Source organism: Orcinus orca, chromosome 6 (genome assembly GCF_937001465.1).
Source record: "Orcinus orca chromosome 6, mOrcOrc1.1, whole genome shotgun sequence".
NCBI lineage: Eukaryota > Metazoa > Chordata > Mammalia > Artiodactyla > Delphinidae > Orcinus > Orcinus orca.
Genome location: NC_064564.1, coordinates 74,727,028 through 74,748,981, shown reverse-complemented (window position 1 = coordinate 74,748,981; position 21,954 = coordinate 74,727,028). Strand labels below are relative to the sequence as shown.

General features: G+C 37.3%; 1 long non-coding RNA gene across 1 annotated transcript in view; it reads left to right on the top strand.

The window, feature by feature from the left end:
• Nucleotides 1-8,377: 8,377 nt before the first annotated feature.
• The window catches only part of LOC125964604 (uncharacterized), a 138,960-nt gene continuing 125,383 nt past the window's right edge, over nt 8,378-21,954 (top strand). Inside the window, exon 1 of the long non-coding RNA XR_007477761.1 lies at nt 8,378-8,475. This is a non-coding gene — a long non-coding RNA (uncharacterized LOC125964604). The remainder of the gene's footprint in view (nt 8,476-21,954) is intronic.

The following is a 21,954-nucleotide window of genomic DNA, read 5'->3' as shown; positions in this document are numbered from 1 at the left end:
TCATTTCTATTTTCCCTTAGCAATAAGTAGCACATATCAAGTCTCTATAAGTTTTCAGAGTGAGTGAGATACAAATCCCCTTTACACATTCCCCATTTCTAGACAGGCTAAGTCAAGATTGGATGATTTCAAATCTACGAGTGGGGGCAACTTTTTAAAAAAGTGAATAGTTACAAAGTTATTGCAAGATTCCTGGCAAGAGTGAATACAAGCTAAATTTTGTAAAGCAGAATTGGAATAGAGAGGAGGGGGTAGATGTTAAAGGTAACAGTCGTTGGCAACTGAGAATATTCAGGAAGCTGGGTTTCCTTCTTGCTGTCATTTCTCTTTCTGTCGTGGTAGGTTAAATCAGTGCTTTTCAGAATTATTGTGCACATTACTTACCTGGAGATCCTGTTAAAATAAAAATCTGACTCATTAGATCAGGCCAAGCCTGAGATTCTGCATTACATACTAGCCCTTTTTTTTTTTTTGCGGTGGGCTTCTCACCGCTGTGGCCTCTCCCGTTGCGGAGCACAGGCTCCGAACACCCAGGCTCAGCGGCCATGGCTTACAGGCCCAGCCGCTCCGCGGCATATGGGATCTTCCCGGACCGGGACACGAACCCGCGTCCCCTGCATCGGCAGGCGGACTCTCAACCACTGCGCCAACAGGGAAGCCCCGTACTAGCCCTTCTTTGATGCCAATGCTGATAATACTGGTTCTCAAATCACACATTGAGTAGCAAGTGACGAAATGACTATCTGAAATCTCTGAGGAAGGACAAGCTATTCTACACTCACTCTAAGGAAGAACACTTTCTAAGCCATTTACAATCCAAACATACCTATTTTCTGTTCCATTTCTTAAGAATCTAACATAATGACATACAGATAATGAATGACAATATTTTAAAGTACCATCCTTAACAAATAACATATTTACACCCACAGTACATTTCTGTGAGAAAGAATCCCTTTTCTTATAGAACCTTCAGACACTGAGATAGAATTTTCAAATCAATCCAAAGAGGCTGCTACCAAATATAGGATTTGTCATGTTGGATGTCCCATTGGAGAAATTTAAATTCCTCATGAAATAACATAGGAGCCTAGTTAGGGTTGTGTTCTTAGATGTGAGAAGAAAGATTAAAACCAATTTATTAAGGTGTGGTTGACGTATAAAAAGCTGAACATTTAATATTTACAACTCTATGAGTTTGGGGATAAGTGTATACCCATGAAACCCTCACCAACCACCAAAGCTGTCGACATATCTATCACATTCCAAAGTTTCCTATCATATTATTATAATTATTATAATTATAATTATTATTATTATTGTTATTTTTTGTGTGTGTGAGAACACAAGATCTACCCTCTTAGCAAATTTAAGCATATGAAGAGTATTGTTAACTATAGGCACCCCAGCCCCTGAAAACCACCATATTTACTCTCTATAAGTTCAGGGTTTTTTTAGATTCCACATATAAGTGAAATCACATAGTATTTGTCTATTCTTGTCTGATATTTCAATTATTGCACTTGCCCTAAGGCCCATGCGTATTGTCACAAACGTCAGGATTTTCTTCTCTTTTTCTGTGACTGAATAGTATTCTATTGTGTATATAAATATACAATAGAATACATATATATGTGTGTATGTATGTGTGTGTGTGTATATATGTATATATGTACATATATACATTTTCTTTGTCCATTCAATTGTTGATGGTCACTTAGGTTGTTTCTGTGTCTTGGCTATTGTGAATAATGCTGTGGTGAACATGAGAGTGAAGTATCTCTTAAAGATAATAATTACATTTCCTTTGGATATATACCCATAAATTGAAATACTGGATCATATGGTAGTTCTATTTTTAATTTTTTGAAGAACTTCCATACTGTTTTCCATAGTGGCTGCACCAGTTTACATTCCTACCAACAATGTACAAATTTTCTCTTTTCTCCACATCTTCACTGACATTTGTTATCTCTTATATTTGATAATTGTCATTCTAACTGTGTGCAGTGATATCTCATTGTAGTTTTCATTTGCATTTTCTGATGGTTAATGATGTTGAACACATTTTCAGGTACCTTTTGGTCATTTGTATGGCTTTTTTGGAGATATACACTAATCCCTTATCAGATATGGTTTACAAATTTCTTTTCCCTTTCCATAGGTTGCTTTGTATTTTGTTGATTGTATTTTTGCTATGCAGAAGCCTTTTAGTTTGATGTAGTGCTACTTGTTTATTTTTTATTTTTGCCTGTGCTTTTGGTGTAATATCCAAAAATATTGCCAAGAACTAATATTAGTTAGTTTAACTAATATTAACTAAAAGCTTAACTAATATTAAGCTTTTTCCTTATATTTTCTTCTAGGAGTTTTACAGTTTCAGGTCTTATGTTTAAGTCTTTAATCCATTTTGAGTTCATTTTTGTGCATGGTGTTAGATAAGGGTCAAACTTCATTTTTTTTTTTTTTTTTTTTTCTGCGGTATGCTGTCCTCTCACTGTTGTGGCCTCTCCCGTTGTGGAGCACAGGCTCCGGATGTGCAGGCTCAGCAGCCATGGCTCACGGGCCCAGCCGCTCCGCAGCATGTGGGATCTTCCCGGACCGGGGCACGAACCCGTGTCCCCTGCATCGGCAGGAGGACTCTCAACCACTGCGCCACCAGGGAAGCCCAAACTTCATTTTTTTGAATATGGATATCCAGTTTTCCCACCACCATTTATTGAATAGATAATCCTTTCCTGATTGTGTATTCTTGGTGCTCTTGTCAAAAATTCGTTGACTGTATATGCATAGGTTTATTTCTGTGCTCTCTATTATGTTCCATTGGTATGTGTCCAGAGAATGTTTAAGGGCCTCTTTTTTCCTTGTGCTCCATATATATATAAAACACAAATATATATAAACATTATATATATAAAACAGGGACAAATACTTAATATATATGTATATTAAATATATAATATTTAAATATTTGTATAAAGTATATATTTATATATTATAATTATACCTTACTTGTACATTTTATTAAAATATAATTTGTATGGAATAAACTATATCAGCACAAGCTCTATCAGTGCAATGCTGGCTTCATAAATTGAGTAGGGAAGTGTTTCCTCCTCATCTATGTTGAAATGTTTTGCTGTTATCTCTTCTTGAAATATTTGGTAGACTCTCAGTTATAGAGTTCTCTTTGGGAAAGTTTTTAATAATAAATTGAATGCATTCAATAACTATAGGGAAATTCAGGTTATTTCTTCCAGAGTTAAGATTGGTAGTTTATGTTTTTAAGGAATTTCAATATTTCATCTAAATTGACAAATTAACTGGCATAAAGTTGTCCATGCTAGTCTTTTATTAACTTTTGAACATTTATAAAATCAGTAGTGATTAACTCACTTACATGCCTAATTCCTGATAATTATTATTTGCATTACACATTTGTTTCCCAACAATAGTACAAGTGGGTTCCCTTTTCTCCACACCCTCTCCAGCATTTGTTGTTTGTAGATTTTCTGATGATGCCCATTCTAACTGGTGTGAGGTGTTACCTCATTGTAGTTTTGATTTTCATTTCTCTAATAATTCGTGATGTTGAGGAGGTTTTCATGTGCTTATTAGCCATCTGTATGTCTTCTTTAGAGAAATGTCTACTGAGGTCTTCTGCCAATTTTTGGATTGGGTTGTTTGTTTTCTTAATATTGAGCTGCCTGAGCTGTTTATGTATTTTGGAGATTAACCCTTTGTCTGTTGATTCGTTGGCAAATATTTTCTCCCATTCTGAGGGTTGTCTTTTCGTCTTACTTGTAGTCTCCTTTGCAGTGCAACAGCTTTGAAGTTTCATTAGGTCCCATTTGTTTATTTTTATTTTTATTTCCATTGCTCTAGGAGATGGATCAAAAAAGATCTTGCTGTGATTTATGTCAAAGAGCGTTCTTAACTATGTTTTCCTCTAAGAATTTTATAGTGTCCGGTCATACATTTAGGTCTCTAATCCATTTTGAGTTTATTTTTGTGTATGGTGTTAGGGAGTATTCTAATTTCATTCTTTTACTTATAGCTGTCCAGTTTTCCCAGCACCACTTATTGAAGAGACTGTCTTTTCTCCATTGTATATCCTTTCCTCCTTTGTCATAGATTAGTTGACTGTAGGTGCGTGAGTTTCTCTCTGGGCTTTCTATCCTGTTCCGTTGATCTATATGTCTGTTTTTGTGCCAGTACCATACTGTCTTGATTAGTGTAGCTTTGTAGTATAGTCTGAAGTCAGGGAGTCTGATTCCTCCAGCTCCATTTTTTTCCCTCAAGACTGCTTTGGGCACTCGGGGTCTTTTGTGTCTCTATACAAATTTTAAGATCTTTTGTTCTAGTTCTGTAAAAAATGCCACTGTAATTTGATAGGGGTTGCATTGAATCTGTAGATTGCTTTGGGTAGTGTAGTCATTTCACAATATTGATTCTTTGAATTCAAGAATATGGTACATCTCTCCATCTGCTTGTGTCATCTTTGATTTCTTTCATCAGTGTCTTATAGGTTTCTGAGTACAGGTCTTTTACCTCCTTAGGTAGGTTTATTCCTAGGTATTTTATTCTTTTTGTTGCAATGGTGAATGGGATTGTTTCCTTAATTTCTCTTTCTGATCTTTCTTTGTTAATGTATAAGAATGAAAGAGATTTCTGTGCATTAATTTTGTATCCTGCAACTTTACCAAATTCATTGATTAGCTCTAGTAGGTTTCTGGTGGCATCTTTAGGATTCTCTATGTATAGTGTCATGTCATCTGCAAACAGGGGCAGTTTTAACTCTTCTTTTCCAATTTGTATTCCTTTTATTTCTTTTTCTTCTCTGATTGTTGTGGCTAGGACTTCCAAAACTTTGTTGAATAGTAGTGGTGAGAGTGGGCATCCTTGTCTTATTCCTGATCTGAGAGGAAATGCTTTCAGTTTTTCACCATTGAGAATTATGTTTGCTATGGGTTTGTCATATATGGCTTTTATTATGTTGAGGTAGGTTCCCTCTATGCCCACTTTCTGGAGAGTTTTTATCATAAATGGATGTTGAATTTTGTCAAAAGCTTTTTCTGCATCTATTGAGATGATCATATGGTTTCTATTCTTCAATTTGTTAATGTGGTGTATCACATTGATTGATTTGCGTATATTGAAGAATCCTTGCATTCCTGGGATAAATCCCACTTGATCATGGTGTATGATCCTTTTAACGTGTTGTTGGATTCTGTTTGCTAATATTTCGTTGAGGATTTTTGTATCTATATTCATCAGTGATATTGGTCTGTAATTTTCTTTTTTTTGTGGTAGCTTTGTCTGGTTTTGATGTCAGGGTGATGGTGGCCTCATAGAATGAGTTTGGGAGTGTTCCTTCCTCTGGAACTTTTTGGAAGAGTTTGAGAAGGATGAGTGTTAGATCTTCTCTAAATTTTTGATAGAATTCACCTGTGAAGGCATCTGGTCCTGGACTTTTGTTTGTTGGAAGATTTTTTTTTTTTTTGCAGTACACAGGCCTCTCACTGTTCTGGCCTCTCCTGTTGCAGAGCACAGGCTCCGGACGTGCAGGCTCAGCGACCATGGCTCATGGGCCTAGCCGCTCTGCAGCATGTGGGATCTTCCCGGACCAGGGAACAAACCCATGTCCCCTGCATCGGCAGGTGGACTCTCAACCACTGCACCACCAGGGAAGCCCTGTTGGAAGATTTTTAATCACAGTTTTAATTTCATCACTTGTGATTGGTATGTTCGTATTTTCTATTTCTTCCTGGTTCATTCTTGGAAGGCTATACCTTTCTAAGAATTTGTCCATTTCTTCCAGGTTGTCCATTTTTTTTGGCATAGAGTTGCTTGTAGTAGTCTCTTATGATGCTTTGTATTTCCACAGTGTCCATTGTAACTTCTCCTTCTTCATTTCTGATTTTATTGATTTGTGTCCTCTCCCTCTTTCTCTTGATGAGTCTGGCTAAAGGTTTATCAATTTTGTTTATCTTCTCAAAGAACCAGCTTTTAGTTTCATTGATCATTGCTACTGTTTTCTTTGTTTCTATTTCATTTATTTCTGCTCTGATCTTTATGATGTCTTTCCTTCTACTAACTTTGGGTTTTGTTTGTTCTTCTTTCTCTAGTTCTTTCTTTAGGTGTAATGTTAGATTCTTTATTTGAGATTTTTCTTCTTTCTTGAGGTAGGCTTGTATTGCTATGAACTTCCCCTTAGAACTGCTTTTGCTGCATCCCATAGGTTTTGGATCATCGTGTTTTCATTGTAATTTGTCTCTAGGTATTTTTTGATTTCCTCTTTGATTTCTTCAGTGATCTCCTGGTTATTTAGTAAGGTATTGTTTAGCCTCCACGTGTTTGTGTTTTTTACGTTGTTTTCCCTGTAATTGATTTCTAATCTCATAGCGTTGTGGTTGGAAAAGATGCTTGATATGATTTCAGTCCTCTTCATTTTACCAAGGCTTGATTTGTGACCCAAGATGTGATCTATCCTGAAGAATGTTCCATGTGCACTTGAGAAGATAGTGTAATCTGCTGTTCTTGGATGGAATATCCTGTAAATATCAATTAAATCTATGTGGTCTATTGTGTCATTTAAAGCTTGTGTTTCCTTATTAATTTTTTGTCTGGATGATCTGTCCATTGGTGTAAGTGAGTTGTTCAAGTCCCTTACTATTACTGTGTTACTGTCAATTTCCTCTTTTATAGCTGTTAGCAGTTGCCTTATGTATTGAGGTGCTCCTATGTTGGGTGCATATATATGTATAATTGTTATATCCTCCTCTTGGATTGATCTCTTAATCACTATGTAATGTCCTTCCTTGTCTCTTGTAGCATTCTTTATTTTAAAGTCTATTTTATCTGATATGAGTATTACTACTCCAGTTTTCTTTTGATTTCCATTTGCATGGAATATCTTTTTCCATCCCCTCACTTTCAGTCTGTATGTGTCCCTAGGTCTGAAGTGGGTTTCTTGTAGACAGCATATAGATGGGTCTTGTTTTTTTATCCATTCAGCGAGCCTGTGTCTTTTGGTTGGAGCATTTAATCCATTCACGTTTAAGGTAATTATCGATATGTATGTTCCTGTTACCATTTTCTTAATTGTTATAGGTTTCTTTTCGTAGGTCCTTTTCTTCTCTTGTGTTTCCCACTTAGAGAAGTTCCTTTAGCATTTGTTGTAGAGCTGGTTTGGTGGTGCTGAATTTTCTTAGCTTTTGCTTATCTGTAAAGCTTTTGATATCTCCATGGAATCTGCATGAGATCCTTGCTGGGTAGAGTATCCCTGGTTGTATGTTCTTCCCTTTCCTCACTTTAACTATATCTTGCCACTCCCTTCTGGCTTGTAGAGTTTCTGCTGAGAAATCAGCTATTAACCTTATGGGAGTTTCCTTGTATGTTATTTGTCGTTTTTCCCTCATTGCTTTCAATAATTTTTCTTTGTCTTTAATTTTTGTCAGTTTGAATCCTTTGTGTCTCGGCATGTTTCTCCTTGGGTTTATTCTGTCTAGGGGTCTCTGCGCTTCCTGGACTTGGGTGGCTATTTCCTTTCCCATGTTAGGGAAGTTTTCTACTATAATTTCAAATATTTTCTTAGGTCCTTTCTCTCTCTCTTCTCCTTCTGGGACCCCTATAATGTGAATGTTGGTGTGTTTAATGTTGTCCCAGAGGTCTCTTAGGCTGTCTTCATTTCTTTTCATTCTTTTTTCTTTATTATGTTCTGTGTCAGTGAACTCTACCATTCTGTCTTCCAGGTCACTTATCCATTCTTCTGCCTCCGTTATTCTGCTATTGATTCCTTTAGTGTATTTTTCATTTCAGTTATTGTATTGTTCATCTCTGTTTTTTGTTCTTTAATTCTTCTAGGTGTTTGTTAAACATTTCTTGCATCTTCTCAATTTTTGCCTCCATTCTTTTTCTGAGGTCCTGGATCATCTTCACTATCATTATTCTGAATTCTTTTTCTGGCAGGTTGCCTATCTCCACTTCATTTAGTTGTTTTTCTGGGGTTTTATCTTGATCTTTAATCTGGTACAAAGTCCTCTGCCTTTTCACTTTGTCTGTCTTTCTGTGAATGTGGTTTTCCTTCCACAGGCTTCAGAATTGTAGTTCTTCTTTCTTCTGCTGTCTGCCTTCTGGTGGATGAGGCTATCTGAGATGTGCAAGCTTCCTGATGGGCGGGACTTGTGGTGGGTAGAGCTGAGTGTTGCTCTGTTGAGCAGAGCTCAGTAAAACTTTAATCCTCTTGTCTGCTGATGGGTGGGGCTGGGTTCCCTCCCTGTTGGTTGTTTGGCTTGAGGTGACCCAGCACTGGAGGCTATAGGCTCTTTGGTGGGGCTAATGGCAGACTCTGGGAGGGCTCATGCCAAGGAGTACTTCCCAGAACTTCTGCTGCCAATGTCCTTGTCCCCATGGTGAGCCACACACCCCCACACCCCCACCCCACCTCTACAGAAGACTCTCCAACACTAGCAGGTAGGTGTGGTTCAGTCTCCTATGGGGTCACTGCTCCTTCCCCTGGGTCCCAATGCGCACACTACTTTGTGTGTGCCCTCCAAGAGTAGAGTCTCTGTTTCCCACAGTCCTGTCAAATCCTACAATCAAATCCCATAGGCTTCAAAGTTTGATTCTCTAGGAATTCCTTCCCCCATTGCTGGACCCCCAGGTTGGGAAGCCTGACATGGGGCTCAGAACCTTCACTCCAGTGGGTGGACTTCTGTGGTATAATTGTTCTCCAGTTTGTGATTCACCCACCCAGCAATTATGGGATTTGATTTTATTGTGATTTCGCTCCTCCTACTATGTCATTTTGGCTTCTCCTTTGTCTTTGGATGTGGGGTATCTTTTTTGGTGAGTTCCAGTGTCTTCCTGTCGATGATTGTTCAGCAGTTAGTTGTGATTCCAGTACTCTCACAAGAGGCAGTGAGCGCACGTCCTTCTACTCCGCCATCTTGAACCAGTCTCCACCCTATATTTTTTAATATGCTTTAATGTTTTTTCTATATACTCACTTATTTTTTATCCTATGGACTCATTTGGATCTGTCTTGGTGTGTTAGAATCTCCTCTTTCTAGTGTATTCCTTTTAATTGCTCCTTGTATCTCCTATAGTTTCTTTTCATGTGGGTATGTGTTCTGCACTACCTTTCTTTGTATTGTCAATGCAATTTCTTTAATCAACAAGCTGTTTCTCATGGATTAAAGATTACAATATCTTCTGATTTTTGACAGTCTTTTAGTTCTGCCATATCCTTAATTTCTACCTTTTTCTCCCTTCCAGCCCTTTTTCCCAGTAAGTGTCCAAGAAGCATCTCCACTTTCTGTGACAAACACTTGTCTCTCAGAACTGGTACCATCCCAGCACTCCCATCTCTGTTCCCTTGCACTGTCAACCCCTTTCATTCTGGTTCACCAGTAGCCAGTGTTTTCATGTGAATATTTTGTTAATAGAGTCATACTTCCTCTTTCTTGGAATGTTTGTAACCTTACCCCATCATTCCCTGACCCCTTTCTGAACCATCACATTCTATTCTCAGTGCCATTCTGAGTTTACTGGAATTAATGTTCATTTTGCTATTTAGGTGAAATTTGGTGTTCATAGTATTCTTTGTTTCCAATTATGTTTTAGGCATAGGTTACAAATAGTTTTATTTAGTCATTTTGTTGATTTGTTTTTTGTTTTGGGGTTTTTTTTTTTAGAATGTATGGAAAGATTTCACTTTAGAGGCCATGATTATCTGATGGGTACCTAAACATTTCTAAATTCCTTATTGCATTGCTCTGTAAAATAATTATCCTATTTTCTCACAGTATCTGTGTTACACAGGTACAGCTTGAAACCTCTGGTTTAAGGTCTGTCAGGAGTTTGCAGCAGATCGGAGCTGCAATTTCATCTGAAGGTTTGACAGGAAACAATCTGTTTCCAATCTCACACACATGGTTCTTCACAGGCTGTTTTCCTGAAGGCCTCAGTTACTCACTGGCTATTGCCTGAAGGCTCTCTTTCCTCCTTGTCATGTGAGCCTGTCTATGATGTGACTCATATCATGCCAATTGGTTTACCTCTGTGTGAGCAAGCAAGAGAGCAAGAAAAGTCACTCAAAACAGAAGCCACAGTCTTTTTATAATCTACTCTAGAAGCAACATTGTATCACTTTTGCCACATTCTGTTTACTAGAAATCAGTCACTAAATCTGGCTCCTACTCCAGAGGAAGGGATTAAACAAAGTTGTGAATGTCAGTAGGCAGAGATTGCTACAGGTCATCTCAAAGTCTACCCACCACAAATATTTTATTAAGAAATATTTTCCTGCTTGCTGCTCTTCTCACCAAAAGGGCTTAGAAGCAATTATACATGAGTGCAATGAGTACTTCTGATGCCTATTGTATGTGTCTAAATACCACTCCTTAGTAAAGGAAAATAGAGCTTGTTAGAGAAATTGCTTGTTCCAAATCTCAGGCAGGGGAAGTACAAAGTGATCCTGAAACACCTTGTTTTTTTTATTGAGAAAAAAACAGAACAAAACCAAAATTAATTAGGACACATCAAAAGAACAAACTAACCAACCTGAAAAGCTCCCACTGGCCAAATTTGGGACAAAAGGAATACTGGTTTTAATAGATTTTACAATATTGAATTTTTAAAAATTCTTTGAGTTTATAGTAATACTACACAGTCAGAAGGGGAAGAGGAAGGAGGAATAGCTCTCCTTAGATAGAGAGATATGAATAAATAAACAAATAAATAAATAGATATATCTGCATAAATATATATATAAATATATATATGTGTGTGTGTATTCACATATGTACTTACATAGAAACACAAACATATACATCTAAGGAGATATGGTCCTTGTACTATTCTCTTGACTTTTTAATAGATATGAATATTTCAAAAATAAAAAGTTAGAGGTGGAGAAAATAAAACTTTAAAACTCTTAGAAGAAAATGTAGAATCATAGGGTCACAAAGAAAAATGCTAATCATAACTGAAAAAATAGATTAATTTGACTAATTTGATTATATTAAAACAAAGAACTGCTGTTAATCAAAAATATGTTAAAGAAAGTAATACTAGAGTACAGATTGGGAGTGGATAATTGAAACAGTTGTAACTGAAAAACGATAACTATCCCAAATATGTAAAGAACTTATACACACCCAAAGAGGGGGCGGGAAACTGATTAAATAAAATATGAGGCTCATGCCTAGGACTTTTTCCTGCTGGAATGTACTTTGGTTTTGGAGTAACAGAGAATGCTTACAAAGTATGACTTAAATGTTATCTCAGAGGAAACCCTTTAGGTTTGAAGTTTCTTAATTTTTATATTCTATTTGTTATGTAGATGGAGCATTTATATTACTAACATCAACTCTCCAGCCAACTGCATTTAATAAATCTAAAAATTACTGGTAATTTACAATAACATCCTAATCAGACCAGGTATACTCTGATAAAACATTGCTACATATGAACTCTCATGAGAAAATGCCAATGACATTTTACAATGATGTCTAGTGGAGATCAACAAGACCTCAGGTGTCCAGAGAAGGAGAGAGTATGTTACAAACCCACTGTTAGCTTTTTCCTTCCAATATAGAATGGAAGGGAAAGTCCTTCTAATAAAGTAAATTTAACTAACATCTCCTATAGCAAGGAGGGAAAATAAAAAGACTGCCAAACCCTCAAGAACAATAATGGTCTCCCATTTCCTTATATTCTCAATTCCCATCCAGTTCTTGGCACTCATGGGAGTTCCATCAATACTTATTAACAAGGTAAAACATTGAAGAGATGTATGAATGAACTATATATGACTCTTTCCAGGTAATAGAACAGTGCTACCTCACTCTGAAATATTGTAAACAGCTTTCTCTGGTCTTCAGTATGGTGAGTCTAAAGCAAATTTTCATGTAGGGATACAGTAAGTCAAGGGGAGTGTAATACTTCTGCTTTAGAATAGCTGAAAATTTGCTTTAGAGAAGGTTTTTTATGTTTGCTTTTTAAAATAAATCTAATCATATTTCATATGTAAGTTTTCATTTTGCCTACTCACTCTCCAGTCATCTGTCTATACTTTTGTAAACACGGGTATTAAACAGGCTGAATATTACTCTGTTTGTACAAAATGTGGTCTAAAATGTGGATCCTATAATTAATATTAACCCAAAATGTGGTCTAAAATGTGGATCCTATAATTAATTAATATTAACCCAAAATGTGGATCCTATAATTAATTAATATTAACCCAAAATATTAACCCAAAATGTTTGCATTACAAACATCCTCTGTAGAATTAGATCTGTTCTCTAAAATTTTTCCAGGTAAAATTAGACAGTTTTGCCAACCATCATTCTATTCCTAAAAAGAAACAATATTTTTTCCTTGTAAGGTATGAGTTGGAGAATTTGGGAATTGATCAAGGAAACAATCTTACCATGAGGTGACAGTGGCATGTACAAGCTTTATTTGAGTAACACTGACAGGTTTGAAGGCAGGGGAAGTCCCTCAGAGCAGGAGATCCTCCAAGGCTATGGCCTTGGGTCCACTATACAGAAGGGGAGGAGAACAAGGAAACTCCTATGGGAGAGGGGGATTGGAGAGGAGAGCTACCTGTCTAGGTGGTGTCACTCAGCTGCACTGTGGGGAATCTCTGGGTCAGAAAGGGCAGTTGTGTCTTGTTTTTTTGTTTGTTTTGGTTTTGTTTTTTTAGTAGACCCATGGTTTTATCTGTGGCTATCAGCTATTAAGTTCAGTTTCCTGGGGTAGGTATGCAGCAGGTTACAAATGGCTGTAAATCTGCTTTTTGAGGCTGTATTTAAAACAATTGAATGTGTAAAAAGTTGAGTTTGGCTTCGGCAGGCTTTTGAGCTCATTGCTCTCACCCTGCTTTGAAGAAATAAACAACATAGGGCCAATACAGAGGCCATTTTTGGCTGCCTTATGTAACAGTCTTCCAACAACATCAAGATGTGAAGAGTAAGATTTCTCACATGTTATAACCTATTAACATAGAAAAATGTATTCCATCCAGCTTTGTACTAGCAGCAGCTCTTACCAGGCCTATTCCTACTGTTGGCAGGAGTTGGGAAAAGGATACAGATGGAGGCTTCTGGCCTGCAGTCTGTTACCCTTATCTTTAGACCTTGTCTGCATATGGGGGGACTGCAGAGATTCCAAAATGCACATCCAAGATTTTTCACAGTAACTACCCCTCCCAAAAAGCCATGACTTGGCCACCTTCAGGCATAAAGATAATGCACATTGCTTCCCTGTCAGCCCTAAGAAGGACAGAGTTGATTACATGGTTCTGGAATGGGCTCAGAATTGTTTGGACAAGGAATTAAGCCTTCTGGGTACCCAGATTTTATGGTCTGGAAGGGGGAGGCACATTTCTTTGGGCCCTCAAATTCCTTGCCCCTTGGTGTACTAGCAAAGGGGCCCCTTCTTCCTGTGTCTAGGGATAACACTATCTTTCAGAGCACTTACCACACAGAGACCTCAATGAGTAATTATTGAACAAACAAATATGTTGGTGATCAAGGGAATGAAGAAATACATAAACAAGAAGCATAAGGATAGTTGGTTGAAAGCAGTGATCCTGTTTCATAAAGCATCATAAAAAATACAGTTTAACAATTAGTGGGCTCAGGGCACAGTAGGAAGATTCAGGTACATGGCTTTCTTTCCCCTGCAGCAATAGTGCTGGCCATTCTCTGGTGATGAAAGTCACATTAGATAAATCAATGATCCATCATCCCATTGTAAATCACAAGTTCTAGAGTGCTATATTAAGAAATTGATCCCTCCACCCTGAAATATCTCTCTAATACATACAGATCATCATTTCTTTGTCTATGTCATAGTCTTCCAGCATTATGTATATGTTTACAGGTTATTATTATTCAATAACTCTGTCTTCAGCACACAGGACTAAAGGATTAAAGGTCTTGATAGATGAAGACTAAATATAAATGTTAACACAATTGATTTTTCACTTTGCAAAACTTGTCTGGAAAAGAGTGAAACATTTTACTGGGGAAGAAGTTGGACATTCTTTCTTTGGGAAAATGCTTCCACTAAAATAACCATTTGTAGTCTGACAGTACTTTGAAAAAAGAGGCACACAACTAAGACAACCATTTAATAGCAAATGAAAACTTGAATTTTGTGTCTGAGAGGGCATGGGTGCCTTAATGATTTCCTTATGAGTCTTTAAAATGGAGTTTTTAAATTTCCGGGGAAATGGCATTTTGCAAATATTAGGTTGGAAGCTTCACTGGCTCTCTGAGGTTGAATATCTGTCTCCATTTGACTTATAAATAGGGAACTTAAGTTTTAAGGAAGTTGAACTACATGAAAAATCTATTAATGGAAGACTCACCAGGAAGAGAGGGACAGGAGTGAGATATGCAGGATTCTCTTTTGAGAGAGAAACAGAAGAAGGATGATGAGATAAGTGCACAAGCAGAGAGAGGTCATGAGAATAGCAATGGGTCTTTCTGACAGAGAAGAAACACAAATATGAGAATATTTATTATGCTTATATATGCTAGGACCTACATTTATCATTTAATCCTCCATCAGTTCTTTAAGGTGTGGATATTAGAGTCATTTTAAAATTGAGGAAATTTATACTCAGTAAGGTTGTATAATTTGTTCAAGATTATTCATCCAGATCTGACTCAAAAATCTTTACACTTTCAACTGTGTCAAGGGAGGGAATTTTGGTATATTCAACAGTGGCACATCTTCTTTGTTTTGTTTTTCCTGTTCTTAAACCATATTATTGGGGCTGCCATGACTCAGAGCTCCAGCTAGTTACCGTAGGAACCTGCAAATCTCCCAGACACTGTTCCCCACATTTTACTCTGGTGAATTCCATTGGTCCAGGCAACTATGGTTCTGAGACAGGTCAAGAGATAAGCCGACACTCATGTTGAATATTTTGAAATTTTCATTCTATCATTTCTTCAAATGTATGTTTATTATGTTTCCCACGCTCTTTGATTCCCACTTCATTGATGTTTTTCTCTTCTTCTGTTCTTATGCCAGTTTTCTATGCTTTCATTGTAATAATGACAGTAATCAGCCTTAAATGTGTATCCTACTTGAAACATGCAAAGCACTTTAATACATATGACATTTGATTGATGCATATTCAGTAGCCAATTTATACCCATTTTGCAAAGGGAGAAAATGAAGCTCAGAAAGGTTAAGTGACTTGTCCAAAGTCATTCAAGTAGGAAGTGGCAGAACCAGGGCTGATCCCACTTTTCTTGATTCTCACTCTCCATCATTGCCTTTTCATGTACCTGAGGCTTAAATCAGGCCCTTCAGAGTTCCTTAATCCCACTAAAACTATGGAAGTGACTGAAATACCCTGAAGCATCTGATCCACCTCATACACCTGGTGGGGTTAAAAGCAAAACAAACAAAAAACAACATTAACAAAATCAGATATCTTTTTAGCTGTGTATAATAGCCAGATGAAAGACTCAAATTTCTGCAAGAAAATTTAAAGAGTACTGTCAGCCAAGGCCCATTATAACCTCAGTGGATACTGAATGATCACATCTGGTTACTCTGGTGGGCAGAAATTTTCTGAGGAAAAAGAAAAAAATCCTTTTTTAAGTAATTTTAAAGAATTTGTCTTTGAAAGTATTTTAAATAATTTGAAAAATCATTTCGTATAGATTTTACATTATAGTCCAACACGAATCTCAGCATATTTCATTTCTAAAATATGATGGAAGCTAATTCCTGAGGGTCCTCTCAGGTTCAAAGTAGTTTATAAAATTGAATGTCAATAATAAAGTAAAAAACTCACCATTCCACGGGCTTCCCTGGTGGCGCAGTGGTTGAGAGTCCGCCTGCTGATGCAGGGGACACGGGTTCATGCCCCGGTCCGGGAAGATCCCACATGCCGCGGAGCGGCTGGGCCCGTGAGCCATGGCCGCTGAGCCTGCGAGTCTGGAGCCTGTGCTCCACAACCAGAGAGGCCACAGCAGTGAGAGGCCCGTGTATCGCAAAAAAACCCAAAAAACAAACAAAAAAAAACCTCACCATTCCAGATCCTAACCAAAAGCCAACCACAGCAACATACCCTAAAAGTAATAAAACAATTATATAAGTAAAACTATTTTTAACATTTTCATGCTATTTCACAAATTAAAAAAAAAATTAGAGACATTACTTTGAATTAATCATTGCCTTCTCCAGTGATCCTCAACGATTCTCTTTATAACCCAAAATTTTCCAAAATTCCAGTAAAACAGAAATGAAGTTAACACCACAATCAAATCATAGTATTCAACTTTGCTGCTGTAAACATATTTATACTTAACTTAAAATCTTATTATACTGTACATATTTTATCCTATACTGTGAACTTAATTCATCTTATCTAGTCCTTTTTTGTCTTTCTAAACCCTTGAGTCATAGTAAACATTTAAGCTATCTTGTAAGGGAGTTACCTGAACCAGCTAGATATAACTCTTAGCAGCAGTCAGGAGACTAGCCTACTCCTTCTCACCCTCCTCCCCACAAATGGTCCCTGATCAAGATATGTACATGTTTGAGTGTCTCACCATTTATAAATGTGATCTTCTACCAAGACCACTAAAACTTTCTCCATATCATCAATAAGTCTGTTTCTCTTTCTTATCATTCATGTGTTTAATGGAGTAGCAATTTTCATTTCCTTCAAGAATTTTTCCTTTGCATTTATTCACAACTTGGCTGTTTGGTGCAAGAGGCCTAGCTTTCGACCTGTCTCAGCTTTCGACATGCCTTCTTCACTAAGCTTAATTATTTCTAGCTTTTGTTTTAAAGTGAGAGATGTGCAACTCTTCCTTTCAGTTGAACACTTAGAGGCCATTGTAAGGTTATTACCTGGGCTAATTTCAATACGGTTGTGTCTCAGGGAACAGGGAGGGTCAAGACAGGGAGAGAGATGGGAACAACCAGTTGGTGAACAGTCAGAACACACACAACATTTATCAGTTAAGTTTGCCATCTCATATGGGCATGGTTTGTGGCACCCCAAAACAATTACAATAGTAACATCAAAAATTACAGATCACAGGTCATCATAACAAATATAATAATAATGGAAAAGTTTGAAATACTGTGAGAATTACCAAAATGTGACACAGGGAAATGAAGTGAGCAAATTCTGTTGGAAAAATGGCACCAATATACTTGCTTGACCCAGGGTTGTCACAAACCTTCAATTTGTAAAACCGCAATATCTGCAAAGCACAGTAAAGTGAAGTGCAGTAGAACAAGGTATGCCTGTAATCCTCTTTCTTTTCCAGAGTATCAGCCCTACTATTTATAGGAAACCATCTGATACCCCACATATGCTAGCAAACATGTATTTTCAGCTATTCATTTGAGGCTGGAGGGTTGGGAGGAGGTAGTGACAAATATTTGTACCATGCCTGTAATAAACCAGGCATTTTACCAAGCATAAGGAGATGCATAGGAGATGCATGGACTGACCCATACCCTCTTGGAAATTTGAGTTTAGTCAGGAAATGAAAAAACAGACATACGGTAACACAGAGTGTTATCAGCAATATGGCAGGGAAGAACTGAGTGCTCTGAGAGCCTATTGAAGAAGCTAGACTAGAGAGTCAGAGGAGTTATCAAAAGTAACATAAAGGCTGGGACCAGAAGGATGACCTGTGAGGAATGAGAGGCAGCATGTTCCAGGCAGAAGAAGAAACACTTAAACCGCCACCAAAACATACAGCCTTCAACACTGCACTATTAAATTAAGTTCTGCTCTGGTTCCCTTAGGTGATACCTGGTTTGAAGTTCTGACTTGCTTGTTAAGCGGCAGTGAAGGCAAATTTCTTCTCCTTTCAAGATTCCCAGATCACCACGAGCACACCACCATGTTAACAGGCAATACCAATCTCTATGCTCCTCTAATGCTCTGAACCCCTCCAGGTGTCACAGTGCGCTTTGGGCAGAGATGAGAAGTTTAGCAAGAAAGTCACCTAACTAAAATCATGACGTTGACAGGATCATCTGGTTTACTCTGGCAAATACTATATTAAGTTACTGGTAACAATGTAAAACTCAGCAGTGGTTGAATGATCACCTATATTCTGATTTTCCTCTGGCCCTCTGAAAATAGCATACCTGATATTTTTCAGCCGTGTCTCTTTTTCATCTGTAGATATCAGGTATCTGATATCTTGAGATTCTTAGAATGGAAAGGTAGACAAGGTTATGCTTTGAAGCAGTGTGAATTTATATTCTTATATTATTTCTTTAAACATATATTTGTACTGAGTTTTGATATCAGTAATATAGCTCAGAAAATTACAGTGTCAAATATGAGTACATATCTTGTAAAAGAAGTATGCACTTGTGTTTACTACATATCCTGTACATAATATGCTTGATTATTGAAAAACAGTCTATAAATAGCAAGGTCTCATTTTTTTTCAGTAATAGAACATTCCTGAAAATGATACTTCTAGGCTAATAAATGTTATCAACACCAAACGATATAGCAGGAAACTCACATAGAATCTGATGCTTGTGTTTCCAAAAGACATTGCTCAGCTCATGACATGTTCTGTACTAAGGCCGAGGTACAGGCAGCCTACCTGAAAAAGAGTCTCTGAAATTTAATGCCCATACCATTTCTTATGGGCTTGGTTTGCCAGCCATTTATAATTCCATTTATTGCTTCCTTATTTGCCTGGGCATGACCTTATATTTTGTAACCTTTTCTTTTTTCTCTTTAGGGCTTTAAATGATTTGCACATATCATCTTTAATTAACACCTTAGTGTGACATCAGCAAAATAGAGAGGATGGATAGCACAATCCACAAAACGTTACCCTTGCAACTACATTTCTAATACTTTGGAAAACACATTAGCAGGACACACTTGGCTTTAAGCTTATCTTGGCCATCTTTTCTAGGAGTGTGATTCTAGTACTCAAATCAGCTAGTGTAACAAATCAACGAACAAGGATATTTAACTTCAACCCAAAATTTAGCAAATGAGGTTCACATTGGGAACACTTTTCTTTTAAAAAAATTATTTTATTTTATTTATTTATTTTTGGCTGCGTTGTGTCTTCGTTGCTGTGTGCGGGCTTTCTCTAGTTGCGGCAAGCGGGGGCTACTCTTCGTTGCGGTGCATGGGCTTCTCATTGCAGTGGCTTCTCTTGTTGCAGAGCACAGGCTCTAGGCACGCGGGCTTCAGTAGTTGTGGCACGTGGGCTCAGTAGTTGTGGCACACGGGCTTAGTTGCTCTGCAGCATGTGGGATCTTCCCGGACCAGGGCTTGAACCCGTGTCCCCTGCATTGGCAGGTGGATTCGTATCCACTGCACCTGCAGGGAAGCCGGGGAACACTTTTCTTTATATGAGTCTCATTAGGAAGAGGTGAAAATAGTGTTGAGAAAATATAACCTGTTGTATATCTTGGAGATAATTGAGATAGCAGGTATTATCATCATATACCTTTAGAGCTCCTAGCAAACTTAGATTTCACAAGACCAGTCCTCTCTTGGTGTCGAGGACCCTGAAGCCTGATAGCTTTCTCAGCATCACAGTTTCTAGCTGTAGTTGAGACAACTCAGGCATTCCAACTGCTGGTCCTAGGTGTTTTCGACTTCATCAAGCTCTTTTCTTTCAGACCCTGATTTAATATAATTAAGGCAGTTGTAAAAAAATGTATTATTGGAAAACACATAGACCAGTGGGGGGGGGAGGGGAGAATGGCACTGCTTTGTTATGAGAGAGGGTTACTGAATGATTATGCTCTTTTATTGTATGTAAACCAGGAGAAAAGGAGGCAGTTCCAGTGACTGAACAGTTAAGAGATATTAAAGATAACTTAGAGCACTTGGCTCTCTCATCCCTTGTCAGTTGCTTAAATCCCCTCTATTAATCCTATCTAAATAATTCTATTATAGAATTAACACACAGTCATCCAAATTATACTTGAATACCTCTGGTGATGGAGAATATACTATTTCAGAGTCATGCATTTCATCTGACTTAACCCAAATCAATTTCCTTGCTAGTTCTTTCCTTGCAGAAGCAGACTTGTAGATTGGATAATGAAATTATGACAACCGTTTGATGTGTAGATTTATTTACTCTTCTACAATGGGAGAATACATCAGAATCAGATATAAGGGCAAAGAATTTACTATCCTTTACAATGAAACACGCAAACCCAAAAAGGGAATTTAAATGATCTTCAACGTTTCAACTGTTAAGCATGGCAATTGCATTAGGTACTTTATCAGTCTTGCATGATAACCTGGAAAAAATATATATATGATCAAATTTAGCAAGAAGTTAATAGTAGCAGTAGAAATTTGGATCTATAGCTAAGGCTCTTTCCTTACATTACAGTGTCACATACCTTTAATAGTTTTGGACCAAAAAAAAAATTTCTTCAATATAAGAAAAATTCAAGGGTATTACTTACCTTCTAGTAAAGCAGTCATTTATCTTAGACTGTTCAATGGTAGAATAAGATATTCTACAGAAAGTACAGATGGATGAGTGATAAGTGCTAGTGTAAATGAAAAACATCTCAAGGCAAAAATGCAGAAACCATACATAATAGAAAAGGATGTTTATGCATCACAATCAATGACCTTGTCTTGAATTCTGCGTCTCAAGCGTTCTTAGCAGAGTCTTCATCCAGAGACCATCTTTTGTCTATTGTCACTGCTAAACTTTCCACGGGTAAGGAGTCAAATTTAACATTGAGTGAATCAGATTTTACTCTTTAACTAATACTAATACATACAGTATCATTAATACAAAGGCTTCAAGTATTTTCTACTAATACTCTTGATAGAACTATTACATTTTAATTTTAACTTATTCCCCAAATTGTATTGTTTTCTATGTCTAAATATGAACACACACGTAGAAAGATAGGGACACCTGTTTCATGTATATGTTTGTGCATGTGTATGTATGGTGATACATAACACTTCAATATCATTAATTCACTGTACTGTGCAGCGTACTATAATGGGCTATGGTTCTTGTATTTAGAGAATTAGCCAGGTAACCCATCATGCCTAAAACCAAGCAATTTTTTTAAAAAAAACCTAAACATCAACCCTAGCCCCCCTCCAAAAAAAATAGGATGTGCAAGGATTTTGATAAGCAAAGCCAATTTAAGAGTGTTTTTTGCACCCCACAACTACAGGTAGAGCAAAACCACTCATGATTAACTCCTGTAGTATACTAGAGCTCACTCATACCAGCTTACAGAGATTACTGTTACATTCTCAGAAATTTTGGGAGCTGGTGTTAAATACGGCCATTATTAAAAAGTAAACTGAAATTTATAATTAAATAATATATTAAAAACAAAGGTAATAACTCAAAACTCATAATTTCCTATTTATTTTGCTACATTGTACTATTATCAGTATCAGCTTGAGGTGATTTATGTCTATTATACCTGCATGGTGGAAACACTATACAATGGGGCATGCCATTATATGTCTCTTCCCAATACTTCTTTTACTGACCTCAGTTGGTACCTTAAAATCAACCATGGTGGGGATAGTTTCAGCACGGAAATTAACTCAAGCTACAATGCAGGGTTTTTTGTCCCTCTCCATCCCAGAGGTTCCTGTTGCTAAACATTTATCAGCACCCCACTGATTAACTCAGAACATGGATGAAATGTAGTCCAGTGACTCACAGCACAGGCCTCAGCTCTGCCCTAGGCCATTAATATCTGTGTGCTCTTGGACAGTTTTTCTTAATGTGTGGTTGCCTCAGTCTTTTCATCTGTAAGATGGTTTTCAAATATCTCTTAAGCACTTAACTTTGTCTGGATTGGAACTTTAAGTGACCAGTAAATGCTAATTATAATCACTATCAGCCTCGAGATACAGCAGTGAATTATAGAATGGGCTGTAGTGGATTTAGTTTTACA